General features: G+C 49.4%; 14 non-coding genes across 14 annotated transcripts; 5 read left to right on the top strand and 9 right to left on the bottom strand.

Moving 5' to 3' along the window:
• Nucleotides 1–267: 267 nt before the first annotated feature.
• On the bottom strand, nt 268–339 carry Trnap-cgg. Its single transcript has one exon. It is a non-coding gene; the product is annotated as a tRNA-Pro (tRNA).
• Nucleotides 340–574: 235 nt separating this feature from the next.
• On the top strand, nt 575–647 carry Trnav-uac. The gene has a single exon. It is a non-coding gene; the product is annotated as a tRNA-Val (tRNA).
• Nucleotides 648–2,043: 1,396 nt separating this feature from the next.
• Nucleotides 2,044–2,115, bottom strand: Trnap-ugg. The gene has a single exon. It is a non-coding gene; the product is annotated as a tRNA-Pro (tRNA).
• Nucleotides 2,116–3,754: 1,639 nt separating this feature from the next.
• Trnap-cgg lies at nt 3,755–3,826 on the bottom strand. Its single transcript has one exon. It is a non-coding gene; the product is annotated as a tRNA-Pro (tRNA).
• Nucleotides 3,827–4,061: 235 nt separating this feature from the next.
• On the top strand, nt 4,062–4,134 carry Trnav-uac. Its single transcript has one exon. It is a non-coding gene; the product is annotated as a tRNA-Val (tRNA).
• A 1,400-nt stretch (nt 4,135–5,534) lies between these two features.
• On the bottom strand, nt 5,535–5,606 carry Trnap-ugg. Its single transcript has one exon. It is a non-coding gene; the product is annotated as a tRNA-Pro (tRNA).
• A 1,639-nt stretch (nt 5,607–7,245) lies between these two features.
• Trnap-cgg lies at nt 7,246–7,317 on the bottom strand. Its single transcript has one exon. It is a non-coding gene; the product is annotated as a tRNA-Pro (tRNA).
• A 235-nt stretch (nt 7,318–7,552) lies between these two features.
• Nucleotides 7,553–7,625, top strand: Trnav-uac. Its single transcript has one exon. It is a non-coding gene; the product is annotated as a tRNA-Val (tRNA).
• A 1,413-nt stretch (nt 7,626–9,038) lies between these two features.
• Trnap-ugg lies at nt 9,039–9,110 on the bottom strand. Its single transcript has one exon. It is a non-coding gene; the product is annotated as a tRNA-Pro (tRNA).
• Nucleotides 9,111–10,749: 1,639 nt separating this feature from the next.
• Nucleotides 10,750–10,821, bottom strand: Trnap-cgg. Its single transcript has one exon. It is a non-coding gene; the product is annotated as a tRNA-Pro (tRNA).
• A 235-nt stretch (nt 10,822–11,056) lies between these two features.
• On the top strand, nt 11,057–11,129 carry Trnav-uac. Its single transcript has one exon. It is a non-coding gene; the product is annotated as a tRNA-Val (tRNA).
• A 1,416-nt stretch (nt 11,130–12,545) lies between these two features.
• Nucleotides 12,546–12,617, bottom strand: Trnap-ugg. Its single transcript has one exon. It is a non-coding gene; the product is annotated as a tRNA-Pro (tRNA).
• Nucleotides 12,618–14,256: 1,639 nt separating this feature from the next.
• Trnap-cgg lies at nt 14,257–14,328 on the bottom strand. The gene has a single exon. It is a non-coding gene; the product is annotated as a tRNA-Pro (tRNA).
• A 235-nt stretch (nt 14,329–14,563) lies between these two features.
• On the top strand, nt 14,564–14,636 carry Trnav-uac. The gene has a single exon. It is a non-coding gene; the product is annotated as a tRNA-Val (tRNA).
• The last annotated feature ends 1,186 nt before the right edge of the window (nt 14,637–15,822 follow it).

Raw genomic sequence — 15,822 nt, 5'->3', positions numbered from 1 at the left:
CGCCGTGCCTAACACGCAGAAGGTCCCCGGCTCGATTGCGGGCGGAAACCCGTTTTCGTCGCACTCAGCAAGACACTTGCTACGATCTCTACTGTGACCATTTAAATCAACTTCAAACGTTCCATCAGCAGGGTGCACATGGCTCAAATGAAACATGAAACGGTTTCAGAACTGGTTGTCGGATTTTAGCGCTGACTTGGAGGCCTGGAAATGCGCGAAACAGCCGCCGCCATGCGATTTGTTACCGCACCGTTGTACAAAACGCAAGGGCTCGTCCGGGATTTGAACCCGGGACCTCCTGCACCCGAAGCAGGAATCATACCCCTAGACCAACGAGCCTATTCGTTCCGAAAACGCACTGCATGTGAATGACGCCACCTTTGATGGTCTCACCATGTAGGGCTGCAGCTCAGCCAGCGTTCTCCCTGTCTGTCGCGGTTGGATTGTTTCCATCGACGTCTTTTACTACAGGAACTTCACGAATCGGAGGGAGCTCGTAGCCGATGCCCTTGCTAACACAGAAGACAAACTGTTGCTATTACGAGTCTCCGGGTGGTACATGAAAAGAACCGTCGTTTCCGTGGTGTAGCGGTTATCACGTCTGCTTTACACGCAGAAGGTCCCCGGTTCGATCCCGGGCGGGAACACAACAATTTTAATCTATATTTCGGATTTCATTTCCGAGATGACCTGACGTCCGCGTATGCAGAGACAAGCAATGTCGTATGCTAGACGGATAGGGCGTCATTTTACGGTCAAATACTGTTGCTCTCTTATTGCACCGGTATTTGGTAACTGAGAACGCCCCTAGCTCCATTATGGCTGGCAAAATTTATAATCCGGTTCTTCAGGGCTACTTCAAGTGCGCTTGCTACTGGCTTTCCTGAGCTCACCCTACTCGCCTTGTCACAGCTCTGTCAAAGTGTGATGCTAACTAATAATGAGAAACTCTTAGCCACGCTCAATCTTACATGCCACCCCTTGGTTGTTGCCGTCGCTAGTAAGATGAGGGTAGACTGTCGCACAATTAAGCTGAATCTCCACTCACGGTGCACATATCCCGCAAAGACAACCTTGTTTTCCGTTGCATGCAAAATTACCGTCTGCTTTTCTACCGAATTCCACCTACGTACTTTACTGGTGCCGCATTCTTGTTATATCCACGTGCTATAACAGGCGTCTACTCTTCATTGAGGAGCTGCAACCGGGGCTGAGTTCCACCTACTCTTCAGCACGGTCAAAATGGCAGGGCTCGTCCGGGATTTGAACCCGGGACCTCCTGCACCCAAAGCAGGAATCATACCCCCTTTTTTTTTTTTTTTTTTTTTAATTTTTTTTCGTTTTTAGATTGGGAAATTGCATCTGCTACCACCTGTACCCGAAACCTTCGTAATCGCCTTCACGCGTCGGACCAGAGTGTCAATTGCTCACGTCGAATAAGAAATTCGTTTGATATTGACGGCGAGCTTTTTGCGCTGACTCAGCCACTGACGTGCGATCAGTTTGCACAAAACGCGAGGGCTCGTCCGGGATTTGAACCCGGGACCTCCTGCACCCTAAGCAGGAATTATACCCATTTTTTTTTTTTTTTTTTTTTTTTGAACCTGTCTCCGCTGTTAGGACACTAAGCAGTGTGGTTAGCTGCATTCAGCCCCCGTGGCAATGTCTTGCAGTCCTCCAGCTTTGTTGACCACAGTTAGGTGCCTCGATAAGAGGTGGACAGGTGTCGCATCGCTCTCGCCGTCACTTGTTACCACGAATCGTACTTAACGTAGTTTTCTGCAAGCGTCAGTCGAGCTAAGTCGGGCCAAGTCGCATAAGAGGAGCAACAAAATGCGCATTTCCGGTACCGGGAATCGAACCCCGGCCTCCTGGGTGAGAGCCAGGTACCCCAGCCACTTTTTTTTTTTTATTTTTTTTTTTTTAACGCGTCGGACCAGAGTGTCAATTGCTCACATCGAATAAGAAGTTCATTTGATATTGACGGCGAGCTTTTTGCGCTGACTCAGCCACTGACGTGCGATCAGTTTGCACAAAACGCTAGGGCTCGTCCGGGATTTGAACCCGGGACCTCCTGCACCCAAAGCAGGAATCATACCCCTAGACCAACGAGCCACCTGGCTGGAGCAGTCAAGTTAATCCCAAGTAGTGCGCCTCACAGGGAACACAAACTTTCACGTGAATTCGCAAGATAAACGCTTTCTGCAGGCAGCACTCACCACTGATGAGAAGAATATTAAAGGCAACGAATAAAAAGCGAAATAACTGCATCGAGCACTGCTTATGAACAGCCGGCAGTGCCTCAGTTTCGGTATGTGGTTTCTCAGGGTTAAGAGAAGGCGAATGCACTAAACAAAAGAACATCGGGAAACCAAGCACCAACTCATAACGAAAAGATTGCACAATATACTGCAAGCAAAATTTCCAGAAGACGGATACTGAAGACGCCGCAGACAAAAGAATTATTCTATGCAGTAACGAATATCTAGGAAGCGTGAATTGCATGTGCTGCTCCACCACACAACTTCTTTTGATACTGTTTTACTTATTCTAAATTTTCATTACCTCATCGTCTCTAGAATACTGTGCGGTTATCACCTGGTTTCCAACAGCGATAGTAGTAAGTAAATCGACTACAAAGTCTTTCAAAGTAGGTCAGACACAAAAAAAAAATCGGAGCTGCGTGTAGCTCATGTCATTCTGCTTTCAATCGTGAATCTCCGGCTGGGAGTAGTGGCGTACTTCTGTAATCCAAGCTTCTGGGAGGCCGTTGTGTGGGAGAGATCTGGAAACAACTACAGATTCGACCGTTCCACGAGCTCAGGAACGGCCGCGATGCCTTCATCGAGCTCTGCAGATCGACAGATGATAGTGTGGAAATTTCGGCAAGCGGTGGCTAAGGGTTAAGAGAAGCCAAACGCACTAAACACAAGAAAGTCGGGAAACCGAAGCACACAACTCATAACGAAAAGATTGCGGAATGCAGTGCGAAAGCAAAACTTCGAGAAGACCAACTCTGAAGCCATCGGCGAGCTAGGAATTATTCCGCACAAGAAGCGATCATGTAGGAAGAGCGAGCCGAAGCTGTCGCTCGACCACACAATAAATTTTTGCTTAATCCCAATTTGCAGTACCGGTTCGACACTAGAATACTGCGCCTTGGTTCTTCCAAAAGCGATAGTAATAAGCACGTCCACTGCAGTGTCATTTGGGGTAGTGAGTCAGACATGGGGAGGATATGAGGCGGGTGGAATATGCAACGGCAGGGGCATTGCAGGGCGGCCGCCGACTCCTTGGGCTGTGGCGCGCCGGTGCCGGCGGCGGCCTGGCTGGGCTGCTGGTGCCTCCATGTAGAGCTGCCGCCGAGCCCAGGCACCGTGCCGCTAACGAAGCGATTGCCTTTGGTGACATCTTTTGCAATAACGACTGCGCGAATCGACGGTATCTCGTAAGGAAGGAAAGAGCAGCAGCTGCCGCCGAGCCCAGGCGCCGTGCCTAACACGCAGAAGGTCCCCGGCTCGATTGCGGGCGGAAACCCGTTTTCGTCGCACTCAGCAAGACACTTGCTACGATCTCTACTGTGACCATTTAAATCAACTTCAAACGTTCCATCAGCAGGGTGCACATGGCTCAAATGAAACATGAAACGGTTTCAGAACTGGTTGTCGGATTTTAGCGCTGACTTGGAGGCCTGGAAATGCGCGAAACAGCCGCCGCCATGCGATTTGTTACCGCACCGTTGTACAAAACGCAAGGGCTCGTCCGGGATTTGAACCCGGGACCTCCTGCACCCGAAGCAGGAATCATACCCCTAGACCAACGAGCCTATTCGTTCCGAAAACGCACTGCATGTGAATGACGCCACCTTTGATGGTCTCACCATGTAGGGCTGCAGCTCAGCCAGCGTTCTCCCTGTCTGTCGCGGTTGGATTGTTTCCATCGACGTCTTTTACTACAGGAACTTCACGAATCGGAGGGAGCTCGTAGCCGATGCCCTTGCTAACACAGAAGACAAACTGTTGCTATTACGAGTCTCCGGGTGGTACATGAAAAGAACCGTCGTTTCCGTGGTGTAGCGGTTATCACGTCTGCTTTACACGCAGAAGGTCCCCGGTTCGATCCCGGGCGGGAACACAACAATTTTAATCTATATTTCGGATTTCATTTCCGAGATGACCTGACGTCCGCGTATGCAGAGACAAGCAATGTCGTATGCTAGACGGATAGGGCGTCATTTTACGGTCAAATACTGTTGCTCTCTTATTGCACCGGTATTTGGTAACTGAGAACGCCCCTAGCTCCATTATGGCTGGCAAAATTTATAATCCGGTTCTTCAGGGCTACTTCAAGTGCGCTTGCTACTGGCTTTCCTGAGCTCACCCTACTCGCCTTGTCACAGCTCTGTCAAAGTGTGATGCTAACTAATAATGAGAAACTCTTAGCCACGCTCAATCTTACATGCCACCCCTTGGTTGTTGCCGTCGCTAGTAAGATGAGGGTAGACTGTCGCACAATTAAGCTGAATCTCCACTCACGGTGCACATATCCCGCAAAGACAACCTTGTTTTCCGTTGCATGCAAAATTACCGTCTGCTTTTCTACCGAATTCCACCTACGTACTTTACTGGTGCCGCATTCTTGTTATATCCACGTGCTATAACAGGCGTCTACTCTTCATTGAGGAGCTGCAACCGGGGCTGAGTTCCACCTACTCTTCAGCACGGTCAAAATGGCAGGGCTCGTCCGGGATTTGAACCCGGGACCTCCTGCACCCAAAGCAGGAATCATACCCCCTTTTTTTTTTTTTTTTTTTTTTAATTTTTTTTCGTTTTTAGATTGGGAAATTGCATCTGCTACCACCTGTACCCGAAACCTTCGTAATCGCCTTCACGCGTCGGACCAGAGTGTCAATTGCTCACGTCGAATAAGAAATTCGTTTGATATTGACGGCGAGCTTTTTGCGCTGACTCAGCCACTGACGTGCGATCAGTTTGCACAAAACGCGAGGGCTCGTCCGGGATTTGAACCCGGGACCTCCTGCACCCTAAGCAGGAATTATACCCATTTTTTTTTTTTTTTTTTTTTTTTTTTGAACCTGTCTCCGCTGTTAGGACACTAAGCAGTGTGGTTAGCTGCATTCAGCCCCCGTGGCAATGTCTTGCAGTCCTCCAGCTTTGTTGACCACAGTTAGGTGCCTCGATAAGAGGTGGACAGGTGTCGCATCGCTCTCGCCGTCACTTGTTACCACGAATCGTACTTAACGTAGTTTTCTGCAAGCGTCAGTCGAGCTAAGTCGGGCCAAGTCGCATAAGAGGAGCAACAAAATGCGCATTTCCGGTACCGGGAATCGAACCCCGGCCTCCTGGGTGAGAGCCAGGTACCCCAGCCACTTTTTTTTTTTTATTTTTTTTTTTTTAACGCGTCGGACCAGAGTGTCAATTGCTCACATCGAATAAGAAGTTCATTTGATATTGACGGCGAGCTTTTTGCGCTGACTCAGCCACTGACGTGCGATCAGTTTGCACAAAACGCTAGGGCTCGTCCGGGATTTGAACCCGGGACCTCCTGCACCCAAAGCAGGAATCATACCCCTAGACCAACGAGCCACCTGGCTGGAGCAGTCAAGTTAATCCCAAGTAGTGCGCCTCACAGGGAACACAAACTTTCACGTGAATTCGCAAGATAAACGCTTTCTGCAGGCAGCACTCACCACTGATGAGAAGAATATTAAAGGCAACGAATAAAAAGCGAAATAACTGCATCGAGCACTGCTTATGAACAGCCGGCAGTGCCTCAGTTTCGGTATGTGGTTTCTCAGGGTTAAGAGAAGGCGAATGCACTAAACAAAAGAACATCGGGAAACCAAGCACCAACTCATAACGAAAAGATTGCACAATATACTGCAAGCAAAATTTCCAGAAGACGGATACTGAAGACGCCGCAGACAAAAGAATTATTCTATGCAGTAACGAATATCTAGGAAGCGTGAATTGCATGTGCTGCTCCACCACACAACTTCTTTTGATACTGTTTTACTTATTCTAAATTTTCATTACCTCATCGGCTCTAGAATACTGTGCGGTTATCACCTGGTTTCCAACAGCGATAGTAGTAAGTAAATCGACTACAAAGTCTTTCAAAGTAGGTCAGACACAAAAAAAAAATCGGAGCTGCGTGTAGCTCATGTCATTCTGCTTTCAATCGTGAATCTCCGGCTGGGAGTAGTGGCGTACTTCTGTAATCCAAGCTTCTGGGAGGCCGTTGTGTGGGAGAGATCTGGAAACAACTACAGATTCGACCGTTCCACGAGCTCAGGAACGGCCGCGATGCCTTCATCGAGCTCTGCAGATCGACAGATGATAGTGTGGAAATTTCGGCAAGCGGTGGCTAAGGGTTAAGAGAAGCCAAACGCACTAAACACAAGAAAGTCGGGAAACCGAAGCACACAACTCATAACGAAAAGATTGCGGAATGCAGTGCGAAAGCAAAACTTCGAGAAGACCAACTCTGAAGCCATCGGCGAGCTAGGAATTATTCCGCACAAGAAGCGATCATGTAGGAAGAGCGAGCCGAAGCTGTCGCTCGACCACACAATAAATTTTTGCTTAATCCCAATTTGCAGTACCGGTTCGACACTAGAATACTGCGCCTTGGTTCTTCCAAAAGCGATAGTAATAAGCACGTCCACTGCAGTGTCATTTGGGGTAGTGAGTCAGACATGGGGAGGATATGAGGCGGGTGGAATATGCAACGGCAGGGGCATTGCAGGGCGGCCGCCGACTCCTTGGGCTGTGGCGCGCCGGTGCCGGCGGCGGCCTGGCTGGGCTGCTGGTGCCTCCATGTAGAGCTGCCGCCGAGCCCAGGCACCGTGCCGCTAACGAAGCGATTGCCTTTGGTGACATCTTTTGCAATAACGACTGCGCGAATCGACGGTATCTCGTAAGGAAGGAAAGAGCAGCAGCTGCCGCCGAGCCCAGGCGCCGTGCCTAACACGCAGAAGGTCCCCGGCTCGATTGCGGGCGGAAACCCGTTTTCGTCGCACTCAGCAAGACACTTGCTACGATCTCTACTGTGACCATTTAAATCAACTTCAAACGTTCCATCAGCAGGGTGCACATGGCTCAAATGAAACATGAAACGGTTTCAGAACTGGTTGTCGGATTTTAGCGCTGACTTGGAGGCCTGGAAATGCGCGAAACAGCCGCCGCCATGCGATTTGTTACCGCACCGTTGTACAAAACGCAAGGGCTCGTCCGGGATTTGAACCCGGGACCTCCTGCACCCGAAGCAGGAATCATACCCCTAGACCAACGAGCCTATTCGTTCCGAAAACGCACTGCATGTGAATGACGCCACCTTTGATGGTCTCACCATGTAGGGCTGCAGCTCAGCCAGCGTTCTCCCTGTCTGTCGCGGTTGGATTGTTTCCATCGACGTCTTTTACTACAGGAACTTCACGAATCGGAGGGAGCTCGTAGCCGATGCCCTTGCTAACACAGAAGACAAACTGTTGCTATTACGAGTCTCCGGGTGGTACATGAAAAGAACCGTCGTTTCCGTGGTGTAGCGGTTATCACGTCTGCTTTACACGCAGAAGGTCCCCGGTTCGATCCCGGGCGGGAACACAACAATTTTAATCTATATTTCGGATTTCATTTCCGAGATGACCTGACGTCCGCGTATGCAGAGACAAGCAATGTCGTATGCTAGACGGATAGGGCGTCATTTTACGGTCAAATACTGTTGCTCTCTTATTGCACCGGTATTTGGTAACTGAGAACGCCCCTAGCTCCATTATGGCTGGCAAAATTTATAATCCGGTTCTTCAGGGCTACTTCAAGTGCGCTTGCTACTGGCTTTCCTGAGCTCACCCTACTCGCCTTGTCACAGCTCTGTCAAAGTGTGATGCTAACTAATAATGAGAAACTCTTAGCCACGCTCAATCTTACATGCCACCCCTTGGTTGTTGCCGTCGCTAGTAAGATGAGGGTAGACTGTCGCACAATTAAGCTGAATCTCCACTCACGGTGCACATATCCCGCAAAGACAACCTTGTTTTCCGTTGCATGCAAAATTACCGTCTGCTTTTCTACCGAATTCCACCTACGTACTTTACTGGTGCCGCATTCTTGTTATATCCACGTGCTATAACAGGCGTCTACTCTTCATTGAGGAGCTGCAACCGGGGCTGAGTTCCACCTACTCTTCAGCACGGTCAAAATGGCAGGGCTCGTCCGGGATTTGAACCCGGGACCTCCTGCACCCAAAGCAGGAATCATACCCCCTTTTTTTTTTTTTTTTTTTTTTAATTTTTTTTCGTTTTTAGATTGGGAAATTGCATCTGCTACCACCTGTACCCGAAACCTTCGTAATCGCCTTCACGCGTCGGACCAGAGTGTCAATTGCTCACGTCGAATAAGAAATTCGTTTGATATTGACGGCGAGCTTTTTGCGCTGACTCAGCCACTGACGTGCGATCAGTTTGCACAAAACGCGAGGGCTCGTCCGGGATTTGAACCCGGGACCTCCTGCACCCTAAGCAGGAATTATACCCATTTTTTTTTTTTTTTTTTTTTTTTTTTTGAACCTGTCTCCGCTGTTAGGACACTAAGCAGTGTGGTTAGCTGCATTCAGCCCCCGTGGCAATGTCTTGCAGTCCTCCAGCTTTGTTGACCACAGTTAGGTGCCTCGATAAGAGATGGACAGGTGTCGCATCGCTCTCGCCGTCACTTGTTACCACGAATCGTACTTAACGTAGTTTTCTGCAAGCGTCAGCGTAGCGTCAGTCGAGCTAAGTCGGGCCAAGTCGCATAAGAGGAGCAACAAAATGCGCATTTCCGGTACCGGGAATCGAACCCCGGCCTCCTGGGTGAGAGCCAGGTACCCCAGCCACTTTTTTTTTTTTTTATTTTTTTTTTTTAACGCGTCGGACCAGAGTGTCAATTGCTCACATCGAATAAGAAGTTCATTTGATATTGACGGCGAGCTTTTTGCGCTGACTCAGCCACTGACGTGCGATCAGTTTGCACAAAACGCTAGGGCTCGTCCGGGATTTGAACCCGGGACCTCCTGCACCCAAAGCAGGAATCATACCCCTAGACCAACGAGCCACCTGGCTGGAGCAGTCAAGTTAATCCCAAGTAGTGCGCCTCACAGGGAACACAAACTTTCACGTGAATTCGCAAGATAAACGCTTTCTGCAGGCAGCACTCACCACTGATGAGAAGAATATTAAAGGCAACGAATAAAAAGCGAAATAACTGCATCGAGCACTGCTTATGAACAGCCGGCAGTGCCTCAGTTTCGGTATGTGGTTTCTCAGGGTTAAGAGAAGGCGAATGCACTAAACAAAAGAACATCGGGAAACCAAGCACCAACTCATAACGAAAAGATTGCACAATATACTGCAAGCAAAATTTCCAGAAGACGGATACTGAAGACGCCGCAGACAAAAGAATTATTCTATGCAGTAACGAATATCTAGGAAGCGTGAATTGCATGTGCTGCTCCACCACACAACTTCTTTTGATACTGTTTTACTTATTCTAAATTTTCATTACCTCATCGTCTCTAGAATACTGTGCGGTTATCACCTGGTTTCCAACAGCGATAGTAGTAAGTAAATCGACTACAAAGTCTTTCAAAGTAGGTCAGACACAAAAAAAAAATCGGAGCTGCGTGTAGCTCATGTCATTCTGCTTTCAATCGTGAATCTCCGGCTGGGAGTAGTGGCGTACTTCTGTAATCCAAGCTTCTGGGAGGCCGTTGTGTGGGAGAGATCTGGAAACAACTACAGATTCGACCGTTCCACGAGCTCAGGAACGGCCGCGATGCCTTCATCGAGCTCTGCAGATCGACAGATGATAGTGTGGAAATTTCGGCAAGCGGTGGCTAAGGGTTAAGAGAAGCCAAACGCACTAAACACAAGAAAGTCGGGAAACCGAAGCACACAACTCATAACGAAAAGATTGCGGAATGCAGTGCGAAAGCAAAACTTCGAGAAGACCAACTCTGAAGCCATCGGCGAGCTAGGAATTATTCCGCACAAGAAGCGATCATGTAGGAAGAGCGAGCCGAAGCTGTCGCTCGACCACACAATAAATTTTTGCTTAATCCCAATTTGCAGTACCGGTTCGACACTAGAATACTGCGCCTTGGTTCTTCCAAAAGCGATAGTAATAAGCACGTCCACTGCAGTGTCATTTGGGGTAGTGAGTCAGACATGGGGAGGATATGAGGCGGGTGGAATATGCAACGGCAGGGGCATTGCAGGGCGGCCGCCGACTCCTTGGGCTGTGGCGCGCCGGTGCCGGCGGCGGCCTGGCTGGGCTGCTGGTGCCTCCATGTAGAGCTGCCGCCGAGCCCAGGCACCGTGCCGCTAACGAAGCGATTGCCTTTGGTGACATCTTTTGCAATAACGACTGCGCGAATCGACGGTATCTCGTAAGGAAGGAAAGAGCAGCAGCTGCCGCCGAGCCCAGGCGCCGTGCCTAACACGCAGAAGGTCCCCGGCTCGATTGCGGGCGGAAACCCGTTTTCGTCGCACTCAGCAAGACACTTGCTACGATCTCTACTGTGACCATTTAAATCAACTTCAAACGTTCCATCAGCAGGGTGCACATGGCTCAAATGAAACATGAAACGGTTTCAGAACTGGTTGTCGGATTTTAGCGCTGACTTGGAGGCCTGGAAATGCGCGAAACAGCCGCCGCCATGCGATTTGTTACCGCACCGTTGTACAAAACGCAAGGGCTCGTCCGGGATTTGAACCCGGGACCTCCTGCACCCGAAGCAGGAATCATACCCCTAGACCAACGAGCCTATTCGTTCCGAAAACGCACTGCATGTGAATGACGCCACCTTTGATGGTCTCACCATGTAGGGCTGCAGCTCAGCCAGCGTTCTCCCTGTCTGTCGCGGTTGGATTGTTTCCATCGACGTCTTTTACTACAGGAACTTCACGAATCGGAGGGAGCTCGTAGCCGATGCCCTTGCTAACACAGAAGACAAACTGTTGCTATTACGAGTCTCCGGGTGGTACATGAAAAGAACCGTCGTTTCCGTGGTGTAGCGGTTATCACGTCTGCTTTACACGCAGAAGGTCCCCGGTTCGATCCCGGGCGGGAACACAACAATTTTAATCTATATTTCGGATTTCATTTCCGAGATGACCTGACGTCCGCGTATGCAGAGACAAGCAATGTCGTATGCTAGACGGATAGGGCGTCATTTTACGGTCAAATACTGTTGCTCTCTTATTGCACCGGTATTTGGTAACTGAGAACGCCCCTAGCTCCATTATGGCTGGCAAAATTTATAATCCGGTTCTTCAGGGCTACTTCAAGTGCGCTTGCTACTGGCTTTCCTGAGCTCACCCTACTCGCCTTGTCACAGCTCTGTCAAAGTGTGATGCTAACTAATAATGAGAAACTCTTAGCCACGCTCAATCTTACATGCCACCCCTTGGTTGTTGCCGTCGCTAGTAAGATGAGGGTAGACTGTCGCACAATTAAGCTGAATCTCCACTCACGGTGCACATATCCCGCAAAGACAACCTTGTTTTCCGTTGCATGCAAAATTACCGTCTGCTTTTCTACCGAATTCCACCTACGTACTTTACTGGTGCCGCATTCTTGTTATATCCACGTGCTATAACAGGCGTCTACTCTTCATTGAGGAGCTGCAACCGGGGCTGAGTTCCACCTACTCTTCAGCACGGTCAAAATGGCAGGGCTCGTCCGGGATTTGAACCCGGGACCTCCTGCACCCAAAGCAGGAATCATACCCCCTTTTTTTTTTTTTTTTTTTTTAATTTTTTTTCGTTTTTAGATTGGGAAATTGCATCTGCTACCACCTGTACCCGAAACCTTCGTAATCGCCTTCACGCGTCGGACCAGAGTGTCAATTGCTCACGTCGAATAAGAAATTCGTTTGATATTGACGGCGAGCTTTTTGCGCTGACTCAGCCACTGACGTGCGATCAGTTTGCACAAAACGCGAGGGCTCGTCCGGGATTTGAACCCGGGACCTCCTGCACCCTAAGCAGGAATTATACCCATTTTTTTTTTTTTTTTTTTTTTTTTTGAACCTGTCTCCGCTGTTAGGACACTAAGCAGTGTGGTTAGCTGCATTCAGCCCCCGTGGCAATGTCTTGCAGTCCTCCAGCTTTGTTGACCACAGTTAGGTGCCTCGATAAGAGGTGGACAGGTGTCGCATCGCTCTCGCCGTCACTTGTTACCACGAATCGTACTTAACGTAGTTTTCTGCAAGCGTCAGCGTAGCGTCAGTCGAGCTAAGTCGGGCCAAGTCGCATAAGAGGAGCAACAAAATGCGCATTTCCGGTACCGGGAATCGAACCCCGGCCTCCTGGGTGAGAGCCAGGTACCCCAGCCACTTTTTTTTTTTTTTTATTTTTTTTTTTTTTTTTAACGCGTCGGACCAGAGTGTCAATTGCTCACATCGAATAAGAAGTTCATTTGATATTGACGGCGAGCTTTTTGCGCTGACTCAGCCACTGACGTGCGATCAGTTTGCACAAAACGCTAGGGCTCGTCCGGGATTTGAACCCGGGACCTCCTGCACCCAAAGCAGGAATCATACCCCTAGACCAACGAGCCACCTGGCTGGAGCAGTCAAGTTAATCCCAAGTAGTGCGCCTCACAGGGAACACAAACTTTCACGTGAATTCGCAAGATAAACGCTTTCTGCAGGCAGCACTCACCACTGATGAGAAGAATATTAAAGGCAACGAATAAAAAGCGAAATAACTGCATCGAGCACTGCTTATGAACAGCCGGCAGTGCCTCAGTTTCGGTATGTGGTTTCTCAGGGTTAAGAGAAGGCGAATGCACTAAACAAAAGAACATCGGGAAACCAAGCACCAACTCATAACGAAAAGATTGCACAATATACTGCAAGCAAAATTTCCAGAAGACGGATACTGAAGACGCCGCAGACAAAAGAATTATTCTATGCAGTAACGAATATCTAGGAAGCGTGAATTGCATGTGCTGCTCCACCACACAACTTCTTTTGATACTGTTTTACTTATTCTAAATTTTCATTACCTCATCGTCTCTAGAATACTGTGCGGTTATCACCTGGTTTCCAACAGCGATAGTAGTAAGTAAATCGACTACAAAGTCTTTCAAAGTAGGTCAGACACAAAAAAAAAATCGGAGCTGCGTGTAGCTCATGTCATTCTGCTTTCAATCGTGAATCTCCGGCTGGGAGTAGTGGCGTACTTCTGTAATCCAAGCTTCTGGGAGGCCGTTGTGTGGGAGAGATCTGGAAACAACTACAGATTCGACCGTTCCACGAGCTCAGGAACGGCCGCGATGCCTTCATCGAGCTCTGCAGATCGACAGATGATAGTGTGGAAATTTCGGCAAGCGGTGGCTAAGGGTTAAGAGAAGCCAAACGCACTAAACACAAGAAAGTCGGGAAACCGAAGCACACAACTCATAACGAAAAGATTGCGGAATGCAGTGCGAAAGCAAAACTTCGAGAAGACCAACTCTGAAGCCATCGGCGAGCTAGGAATTATTCCGCACAAGAAGCGATCATGTAGGAAGAGCGAGCCGAAGCTGTCGCTCGACCACACAATAAATTTTTGCTTAATCCCAATTTGCAGTACCGGTTCGACACTAGAATACTGCGCCTTGGTTCTTCCAAAAGCGATAGTAATAAGCACGTCCACTGCAGTGTCATTTGGGGTAGTGAGTCAGACATGGGGAGGATATGAGGCGGGTGGAATATGCAACGGCAGGGGCATTGCAGGGCGGCCGCCGACTCCTTGGGCTGTGGCGCGCCGGTGCCGGCGGCGGCCTGGCTGGGCTGCTGGTGCCTCCATGTAGAGCTGCCGCCGAGCCCAGGCACCGTGCCGCTAACGAAGCGATTGCCTTTGGTGACATCTTTTGCAATAACGACTGCGCGAATCGACGGTATCTCGTAAGGAAGGAAAGAGCAGCAGCTGCCGCCGAGCCCAGGCGCCGTGCCTAACACGCAGAAGGTCCCCGGCTCGATTGCGGGCGGAAACCCGTTTTCGTCGCACTCAGCAAGACACTTGCTACGATCTCTACTGTGACCATTTAAATCAACTTCAAACGTTCCATCAGCAGGGTGCACATGGCTCAAATGAAACATGAAACGGTTTCAGAACTGGTTGTCGGATTTTAGCGCTGACTTGGAGGCCTGGAAATGCGCGAAACAGCCGCCGCCATGCGATTTGTTACCGCACCGTTGTACAAAACGCAAGGGCTCGTCCGGGATTTGAACCCGGGACCTCCTGCACCCGAAGCAGGAATCATACCCCTAGACCAACGAGCCTATTCGTTCCGAAAACGCACTGCATGTGAATGACGCCACCTTTGATGGTCTCACCATGTAGGGCTGCAGCTCAGCCAGCGTTCTCCCTGTCTGTCGCGGTTGGATTGTTTCCATCGACGTCTTTTACTACAGGAACTTCACGAATCGGAGGGAGCTCGTAGCCGATGCCCTTGCTAACACAGAAGACAAACTGTTGCTATTACGAGTCTCCGGGTGGTACATGAAAAGAACCGTCGTTTCCGTGGTGTAGCGGTTATCACCTCTGCTTTACACGCAGAAGGTCCCCGGTTCGATCCCGGGCGGGAACACAACAATTTTAATCTATATTTCGGATTTCATTTCCGAGATGACCTGACGTCCGCGTATGCAGAGACAAGCAATGTCGTATGCTAGACGGATAGGGCGTCATTTTACGGTCAAATACTGTTGCTCTCTTATTGCACCGGTATTTGGTAACTGAGAACGCCCCTAGCTCCATTATGGCTGGCAAAATTTATAATCCGGTTCTTCAGGGCTACTTCAAGTGCGCTTGCTACTGGCTTTCCTGAGCTCACCCTACTCGCCTTGTCACAGCTCTGTCAAAGTGTGATGCTAACTAATAATGAGAAACTCTTAGCCACGCTCAATCTTACATGCCACCCCTTGGTTGTTGCCGTCGCTAGTAAGATGAGGGTAGACTGTCGCACAATTAAGCTGAATCTCCACTCACGGTGCACATATCCCGCAAAGACAACCTTGTTTTCCGTTGCATGCAAAATTACCGTCTGCTTTTCTACCGAATTCCACCTACGTACTTTACTGGTGCCGCATTCTTGTTATATCCACGTGCTATAACAGGCGTCTACTCTTCATTGAGGAGCTGCAACCGGGGCTGAGTTCCACCTACTCTTCAGCACGGTCAAAATGGCAGGGCTCGTCCGGGATTTGAACCCGGGACCTCCTGCACCCAAAGCAGGAATCATACCCCCTTTTTTTTTTTTTTTTTTTTTAATTTTTTTTCGTTTTTAGATTGGGAAATTGCATCTGCTACCACCTGTACCCGAAACCTTCGTAATCGCCTTCACGCGTCGGACCAGAGTGTCAATTGCTCACGTCGAATAAGAAATTCGTTTGATATTGACGGCGAGCTTTTTGCGCTGACTCAGCCACTGACGTGCGATCAGTTTGCACAAAACGCGAGGGCTCGTCCGGGATTTGAACCCGGGACCTCCTGCACCCTAAGCAGGAATTATACCCATTTTTTTTTTTTTTTTTTTTTTTTTGAACCTGTCTCCGCTGTTAGGACACTAAGCAGTGTGGTTAGCTGCATTCAGCCCCCGTGGCAATGTCTTGCAGTCCTCCAGCTTTGTTGACCACAGTTAGGTGCCTCGATAAGAGGTGGACAGGTGTCGCATCGCTCTCGCCGTCACTTGTTACCACGAATCGTACTTAACGTAGTTTTCTGCAAGCGTCAGCGTAGCGTCAGTCGAGCTAAGTCGGGCCAAGTCGCATAAG

The sequence above is a fragment of the Schistocerca piceifrons genome, unplaced genomic scaffold (assembly GCF_021461385.2).
Source record: "Schistocerca piceifrons isolate TAMUIC-IGC-003096 unplaced genomic scaffold, iqSchPice1.1 HiC_scaffold_651, whole genome shotgun sequence".
Taxonomy (NCBI): domain Eukaryota; kingdom Metazoa; phylum Arthropoda; class Insecta; order Orthoptera; family Acrididae; genus Schistocerca; species Schistocerca piceifrons.
The sequence above is the reverse complement of the archived record's forward strand: the minus strand, read 5'-3'. Positions and strand labels throughout refer to the sequence as shown.